Below are 9441 nucleotides of genomic sequence, written 5' to 3'. Positions count from 1 at the left end.
GGCGTGGCAATCATTAAAACAAACGCGTTTTTCGTTGCGACGGGATCTTCTCATGAAATTTCCATCACCAGTTTTCTCCATCGATTGCGAAAACATTCTGTTAGCACCCACCTACAAAGGGAGAAATGATCATCACGATAAAATAAGAGAAATCAAGGCTCGCACAGAAAAACTTAAGTGTTCGTTTTTCCCGCGCGCCCTTCGAGAGTGGAACAGTAGAGAGACAGCTTGAAGGTGGTTTACTGAACCCCTGCCAGGCACTTTATTTTGAATAGCAGAGTAATCACGTACATGTAGATGTAGATGAACTACACTTAAAAAACCACGAATCCTTAACGCTTTTGTGTCGTGAAAGCAATATTTGTTTCCTGAAAAAAATGTGGTGCTATGTCGGAGCAAATCTGCGTTCATGACAATGTCGTCAATGCAGTCAGCCTGCGTAGTTTGAAGTATTCTGCGGTATGGAGGGTGTCTTTGTCTATAGCAGACGGCGCACCGTATGTCAGTCGCAACTCTCGGGAGAAAATATACAGAGTGACCCAAAAGTTCTCTAACATTTGAAAATTCAATACTTCACGGAATAATTTAGTAGAGAGGTAAAAACTGAGACACAGGCTTGAAATGACATGGGTTTTTACTGAAGCCAAATAAGTGCACAAAACGACCAACAGATGGCACTTCATATCTACATCTACATGGTTACCCTGCAATTCATACTTAAGTGCCTGGCAGAGGGTTCATCGAACCATTTTCATACTACTTCTCTACCATTCTGTTGGCAACTGCCTTGCCGCAGTGGACACATCGGTTCCCGTGAGATCGCCGAAGTTAAGCGCTGTCGGGCGTGGCCGGCGCTTGGATGGGTGACCATCCAGCCGCAATGCGCTGTTGCCATTTTTCGGGGTGCACTCAGCCTCGTGATGCCAATTGAGGAGCTACTCGACCGAATACTAGCGGCTCCGGTCAAAGAAACCCATCATAACGACTGGGAGAGCGGTGTGCTGACCACACGCCCCTCCTATCCGCATCCTCAACAGAGGATGACACGGCGGTCGGATGGTTCCGATGGGCCACTTGTGGCCTGAAGACGGAGTGAGTGATTTCTCTACCATTCTACTCTCGAATCGCGCGTGGGAAAAAGGAACACCTAAATCTTTCCGTTCGAGCTCTCATTTCTCTTATTTTATTATTATGACCATTTGGGTGTCAACAAAATATTTTCGCATTCGGAAGAGAAAGTTGGTGATTGAAATTACGTAAATAGATCTCGCCGCGAAGAAAACCACCTTTGTTTCAGTGACTGCCACCTCAACTCGCGTATCATATCAGTGACACTCTCACCCCTATTGCACGATAACACGAAACGAGCTGCCATTCTTTGCACTTTTTCGATGTCCTCCGTCAGTCCTACGTGGTAAGGATCCCATACCGCGCAGCAATATTCCAGCAGAGGACGGGCAAGTGTAATGTAGGCTGTCTCTTTAGTGGGTTTGTCGCATCTTCTAAGTGTTCTGCCATCATAGCGCAGTCCTTGTATCGCCTTCCCTACAATATTATCTATGTGGTCTTCCAATTAAAGTTGCTCGTAATTGTAATTCCTAGGTATTTAGTCGAATTGACACCCCTTAAAATTGTGCGATTTATCGTATACCCAAATTTTATCGGATTTCTTTTAGTACCCATGTGGATGACCTCGCACTTTTCTTTGTTTAGTGCCAATTGCCACTTTTCGCACCATACAGAAATTCTCTCTAGATCATTTTGTTTCTGGAATTGATCGTCTAATGAGTTTACTAGACTGTAAATTACAGTGTCATCTGCAAATAATCTAAGGGGGCTGCTCAGATTACCACCTAAATCATTTACGTAAATCAGGAAAAGCAGATGGCCTAAGACACTACCTTGCGGAACGCCAGATATGACTTCTGTTCTACTCGATGCTTTACCGCCTATCACTACGAACTGTAACCTCTCTGAGAGGAAATCACGAATCCAGTCACACAACTGAGACGATACTCCATATGCACGCAATTTGATTAATAGTCGCTTGTGAGGAACGGTATCAAAAGCCTTCTGGAAATCTAGGAATATGGAATCGATCTGAGATCCCTTGTCGACAGCATTCATCACTTCGTGGGAATAAAGAGCTAGATGTGTTGCACAAGAACGATATTTTCTGAATCCGTGTTGTTAATGTATCAATAAGTCGTTTTCTTCAAGGTGATTCATAATGTTCGAGCACAGTATATTCTCCAGAATCCTACTGCAAATTGAGGTCAGTGGTATGGGTCTGTAATTCAGTGGGTTACTCCTATTTCGTTTCTTGAATATTGGTGTGACCTGTGCTACTTTCTATTCTTTAGGAACAGACCTTTCGTCAAGTGAGCGGTTGTATATGATTGCTAAGAAAGGCGCTACTGTGTCTACATACTCTGAAAGGAACCTGATTGGTATACCATCTGGACCGGAAACTTGCCTTTCTTAAGTGATTTGAGTTGTTTCGCAACACCTAAGATATCGAATTTTATGTCACTCATGCTAACAGTTGTTCTGGTTTCGAATTATGGAATATTTACTTCGTCTTCTTTAGTGAAAGAATTACGGAAAACTGTATTTAGTAACTCCGCTTTAATGGCACCATCATCGGTAACATTTCCATTGCTATCGCGCAGCGACAGTATTGACTGTTTTTTTGCCACTGGTGTTCTTTACATACGACCAGAAATTCTTTGGATTTTCTACCATATTTTGAGACAATGTTTCATTGTGGAAACTATTAAAAGGCTCTCGCATTGACGTCCGCACTAAATTTCGAGCTTCCGTGAAACCTAGCCAGTCTTGGGGATGTTTCGATCTTCTGAATTTGGCATGCTTTTTTCGTTGCTCCTGCAACAGTGTCCTGACGTGTTTTGTGTACCATGGTGGATCAGTCCCGTCTCTTATTAATTTATGCGGTGTGAATCTATCTATTGCTGTCGATACTGTATCTTCGAATTTGAGCCATATCTGGTCTAAACTTACATAACTAGCTTGGAAGGAATGGAGACTCTCTCTTAGGAAGGCATCAAGCAAATTTTTATCTGCTGTTTTAAATAGATATATTTTGCGATTATTTTAGTGGTTTTGGTTGATATGGTTTTGAGCCTCGCTTCAATGACCTTGTGTTCACTAATCCCTGTATCCGTCATGACTCTCTCTATTAGATCAGGATTATTTGTGGCTAAGAGGTCAAGTGTGTTTTCGCAACCATTTACAATTCGTGTGGTCTCATGAGCTAATTGTTCAAAGTAATTCTCAGAGGGAGCAATTACTACAATTTCGGAAGATGTTTTCTGTCTTCCACCGGCTTTGAACATGTATTTTCGCCAACAAATCGAGGGTAGATTGAAGTCTCCACCAATTATAACTGTATGACTTTTTTCTTTTTAACAAATGATCTGTATCTCGGCCGTCATTCATCAACAAATCCTGTAGTCGGGGGACAATATTGCGAGCAGCACTGTAAAGCTTATCAGTAGATATGGTGAGAAATTGCCGTCGGATATTGTCTTTTAGATTTCCTAAGATGTAGGATGGTCGCGGTAGACTTGCGACTACAGGCAACCCGACAAGCAATAATCACACGGATTGAGTTCTGGGGAAGTAGCGTCTCAGCACGCGAAAGTATTGTGTGCAAGAGGTCTTTAACACTTGTAGTAATATGGGATGGAGCGCCATCATGCATAAAATCGTACCTCCCAGCAGGTCTTTATCAGCCATGCTAGGGACGATGTGATTCTGTAACACATCGATGTACCTCGCACCCGTCACGCTGACGGTCGGAAAAGTGGCACTCTGCATTTCTTCGAATATAATGGGTCCGATCACGATTGAGGTGGTAACTTCATATCACAAAGTGACTTTCTCGTCATGCAATGATGTTTCCACGACAGTTCTAGGATTTTATGTCGTTCAGATTCTGCAGTTTTTGGTGTTGACAGATCCTCGGAGTGTGAAATTCGTTTCGTCGGTCCACAAAACGTTGGACAACCGGTTGTCATATTCGCTCGTTTTTTGAAGTAGCCACACCGAAAATGCCCTCCACTAAACCTAAATCGGTGGCTAACAGTTCATTGTGACGCTGGATTTTGTACGGGTAGCATTGGAAGGTACACCTTAGTGCTCTCCAAACAGCAGTGCGTGGAATGGAGGTGCTACGTGCGACTTCACAAGCACTGACTTCATCATGGGAAGATGAAAACAATAAAGTCACCATTTCGTCCTGAACTGTCACAGTAGGAACAGCGTCTGGTCGCCCACCACGGGCCAATCACCTAAACAAACCGTGACTTCGAACTTCGTTGTCGTTTTCTTCAGAGCAACACATGTCACAGGACCTTTACCAGATCGAATAACTTTCTTATGGCGGTAGGATTGTAAAGCTGAAGCAGCGGATTCTCCATTCTGGTAGTAAAGCTTCACTAACAGTGCCTTTTCTGACAAAGTCAGCATGTCGCGATTGCTGGCGCATCTGATTGCCTCTCTCACTACAGCTCATTTTATACACGATACTCATGCGATGCCATTGGCATGTTACTGTCCAGCGCTGTCTCTTGACGGTGTTTGCACTTTTTTTTGTTTCGAGAAAACCCCATGCCATTTCAGGCATGTGTGTAAATTTTTTCCTCTACACCTACATTTTTGCGTGAATTAATGCATTTTCAAATGTTAACGGACTTTTGGGTCACCTTGTACTTAAACTGGCCGCCAACGCGCTATCGCCAGCGATCCTCTCACCAGAGCTCACCGTCTTCCTATGGGTGGAGCTACGGACGCCACCACAGGATGCTGTCTTCGCGTCTACTCACTGCATGGAAAAACATAATTAAGTTTTCGTTACTTGAGTCAGTGTGGACGGAAAACAATTTACCATATGGGTATCCAACTTTACAGGAATGGTGTTCAGACTGTATGCTGCAGGATTTGCGTCGTTAGTAGTGTTAATGTCATGACTTGCCATTATGCGCCGGTACTGGTGCGGTGACGTAGGGTTGAAACACAAGCACCAGTGTACATTATAGTAACAGGCAGTAAAAGTAGGTCTGGAGAAGGGGAGCAGGGCTTTACTCATAAACCTGTTCTATCGAAACAACAGCAATAGTGCTGCTGCTCTTCGCTAGTATCGATGCGTTAAAGGAATACGGGAGACTTCCTCTTTCTGCTGCGAGGTTGAAGAACATGATTCGGAAGTTCGAATTAACTGACGATTTTGGAACTGCTTCTGGGAGAGGCCGACGGCCAGTTGCGCCACAAATTGTAGAACTTACTGTTTGCAATGTGCGATCTTCGAGCAGTGCCCGAGCTGTGTTACGATAGCTGATCATTCCATGGTTCACCCTTCGAAAAGTGCTGCGAATAATTGTGGAATGGTATCTCTAGTGTGGTTCCAGGCTATCGTGGATGGAGATGATCGTCAGAATTGGCATAGTTTGTAACGTGGAACATAAACATGGTACGCAGTTAATAAATGTTACGTTTCACTTGGAAATTACAACGTGTTGTTTTTAAAATGTTTATTCGTTATTTCTCTTCGCATGTCCTTACAAATGTTTCCACGAAGTTTCATTGTCCTACAATCACTGGTTTGTTATGGGGGCCCTCTCAAGTAGCGAAAGTTTACTTATAACCACCCTGCGTATCGGTCCACGTGTCTTTTTTGACACCGAACACCGGCTTCCGCCATAGGTCTCAGAATACTTGCAGTGAGAAAAGTACGTACTGGTACGACGCTATTGATATTCAGTGATTGAAATTGTTAGCAAGTGATGAACATTATTGTACAGACCATTCAGTGATAGGCTTCATGAGAACCAGTGTGGAACAGAAGATTAAGAATTCTAAGTTGTGTATAACATACCTTACTTTTTACACGGTGTAAATAAAAGTATGATGTTTAATTTATTTATTATATTTCTGTAGTTTTCTAAGGCACCTCATATCAACTACGAGCACAATGTTCATGACATAGCGTGTGATAGTTGCCTCAGATTCGTTCGAAGTTTTCGATCTAATGCTATTTTTCGATCTAATGCTGTTTCTTACACTTCCTTACAGCCATTTAGCCAACACATGGGCTGGCGAAGAAGTTCCGCCTCCCTACCACAATGGTGCAACGTGAAACACTGTAAAACCTTTTCCTTCCTTCAGTGACAAATCTCTTTCATAACACTGCGCAATCAAACACAGGACAGACCAAGTTAGTTCGGATTGCACATAATTTCTTCGATGTCGAAGAAACAGCACAGTCAAAATAAGAAATAAATATTTGTTGTTTACACCTTTTTAAGCAAATGATGAAGTTGGTAGATTACATTCGCCTGTTGAACAAGACATTAATGGGAAGGAATGGAATGGAACAAGTAAGGAGTATTATGCTTATGGTGTGCATCACTTCCATTGCAAGTGAGCTGGTTAAGGCATACCCTGCATTCATCTTCGCGAATCGTACTGAGCTCTTTGGATTTATCAGCGGCTTTTGTTGTTCGATCTACTGAGCGAGGCGACTTAGCGTTTAAGGCACAGAACTCACATTTGGAAGAAGTTAGCCTCAGATCCCAGACTGACTATCCAGTTTCGTATACGGTTCCTAAAGTCTGATTCTCGCCCATTTAATCCAGAGCGTCGTCTCTGATGTTCCCAATATCAACGCAATGTAAAATTATGACCATCCTACATTGCTTCCGTCCTTACTTCTTTATCATCCGTTTTGTACGACACTTCACTGACTTCCGTGATTGAAACTGTTAGCAAGTGATCAACATTATTGTACAGACCATTCAGTGATAGGCTTTATGAGAACCAGTGTGGAACCGACGACTAACAATTCTAAGTTATGCATAACATACCTTACTTTTTACACAGTGTAAATAAAAGACAGAAATGGGAAGGAACAGAATGGAACAAGTAAGCAGTATTATACTTATGGTGTGCATCACTTCCATAGCAAGTGAGCTGGTTCAGGCATACCCTTCATTCATCTTCGCAAATCATACTAAGCTCTTTGGATTTATTAGCGGCTTTTGTTGTTCAACCTACCGAGCGATTCTTTTCCTATTAGTGGTCTTCTAGAAACGTAAGTGGCCGGCCGAAGTGGCCGAGTGGTTCTAGGCGCTACAGTCTGGAACCGCGCGACCGCTACGGTCGCAGGTTCGAATCCTGCCTCGGGGATGGATGTGTGTGATGTCCTTAGGTTAGTTAGGTTTAAGTAGTTCTAAGTTCTAGGGGATTGATGAACTCAGCAGTTAAGTCCCATAGTGCTCAGAGCCATTTGAACCATTTGTAACGGAAGCATAACTTTAGTGCCTTGTTGGTTGGAAATATGACTATTTATTACAGATTTCCTGTTTAACTGGAATGTTAGCGTTCTCTTGAAATCAAAGGTGTCTTTGTAACCTATTTACGCTTGATTTTGTGACATTCTTGCGCTAACAGCAAAGAATCAGAAGCGATTATAGGAATTATATGACTATTTGGATGAAATGGGCTGGTTCCCGACCATGTAACAAATCGAATGTGGTTCATATGGTGAAACAATGACCTGTTGAAAGAGGGGCAATACTGAAGTTTTAAAGCAACTATAAACACCTACATTTTCCACGATTACATCGTTTCATGTGAATGTAAGGGTTATTATTTACTATATTATATTCTTTATTTTTTCTCATACGGACGTAACTAGTATTCTGGACCTAAATATAGTTAATAGGACCTTAAAATTAAAAGAAAGTAGTACTATGGTAAACTCAGGAGTTGCATGTATGAGCACCAGCTTTAGCTTGCCATTCCAGAGAATCTTCTAACACTGAGAAAAATATCTCGACAATCTTTCAAGTGGACTACTGGGATTATTTCTCAGTCTTAGGCTCAAGTAGTCCATTATGCGAACGCTAAGACGTCGGTGTAAATTTTCGTATCAAATAATTGCTCTTTCGAGATGGTGCTAACAGCTTCTGAAAAATAAGAAGAAGTAATTACACCTGCGTTGGCTGAGGAACGAGAGCAGCGCTACGTTCCTTGCTGAGTCCCAGGTGTCGCTGCAGGCGATCGATCCGGTGCGGACGGCGGCGAAGAAGGGAAGGCGCTCAGCGCTCTTGAGGCCAGCTGTGGCTGTGCGGTACGCAGTTTATGGAAGCGCGCTGCCCGCCTTGGGATCGGCTCCAGCATCCTTGCTACGGCTTTATGGACACCGCGGGCGTTTGCATCCGGAGGCTGAGTGCCACTTTGTTTGACTGATTCCTGTCTTCCTCATTGGTGCTATACGAGAGGGGTAGGCTACGCGCTGGCACACGGTTTCATCTGTCACCGTCCTAATTTCCATAACCGTCTACAGCATCACTATATGAGGACAGTTATCTCGACGACATGTACTTTACCCAGTACAACGAGGAAATTAGAAAGACCCAACTACATTTCACTATGTTCCACAAACAGCCATGAAAATTCTGCCAGTACCTCGTCTCCTATCTTCCAAACTTTACAGAAGCTCTCCTGCGAACCTCGCAGAACTAGCACTCCTGAAAGAAAGGATATTGCGGTGACATGGCTTAACCACAGCCTGAGGGGATGTTTCCAGAATGAGATTTTCACTCTGCAGCGGAGTGTGCGCTGATATGAAACTTCCTGGGAGATTAAAAATGTGTGCCGGACCGTTGGTAGAGCACTGGCCCGCGAAAGGCAAAGGTCCCGAGTTCGAGTCTTGGTCCGGCACACAGTTTTAATCTGCCAGGAAGTTTCATATCAGCGCATACTCCGCTGCAGAGTGAAAATCTCATTCTGGAAACATCCCCCAGGCTGTGGCTAAGCCACGTCTCCGCAATATCCTTTCTTTCAGGAGTGCTAGTTCTGCAAGGTTCGCAGGAGAGCGTCTGTAAAGTTTGGAAGGTAGGAGACGAGGTACTGGCAGAAGTAAAGCTGCGAGGGCGGGCCGTGAGTCGTGCTTGGGTAGCTCAGTTGGTAGAGCACTTGCCCGCAAAAGGCAAAGATCCCGAGTTCGAGTATCGGTCCGGCACACAGTTTTAATCTGCCAGGAAGTTTCATATCAGCGCACACTCCGCTGCAGAGTGAAAATCTCATTCTGGAGCCATGAAAATTGTTTACAACGAAGAATAACTGATCACAAATTACTCATAAAGAAACCGTTATCTATCGGATTTCTCACGAATTCTGTTATCACTCTTCGCGTACTGTGTATCTACAACTCCAGTTTCTCTCTGTGGTCTGAATTGAGACCGTGTGAAATTACCCTGAAAGGAACGCACGAGCATTATAAGACGGTATTAATGAATAGCGAGAAACGTCATCGTAGAATCAACAACAAGCAAAAGGCTTCCTCGGTATAGTCCATATCTTATCAAGACATTTGTTTTCTGTCTGCCTGTCTATCTGTCTCTCTCTCTTTCTGTT

The sequence above is a fragment of the Schistocerca cancellata genome, chromosome 4, assembly GCF_023864275.1.
Source record: "Schistocerca cancellata isolate TAMUIC-IGC-003103 chromosome 4, iqSchCanc2.1, whole genome shotgun sequence".
Classification (NCBI taxonomy): Eukaryota; Metazoa; Arthropoda; class Insecta; order Orthoptera; family Acrididae; genus Schistocerca; species Schistocerca cancellata.
The sequence above is the reverse complement of the archived record's forward strand: the minus strand, read 5'-3'. Positions refer to the sequence as shown.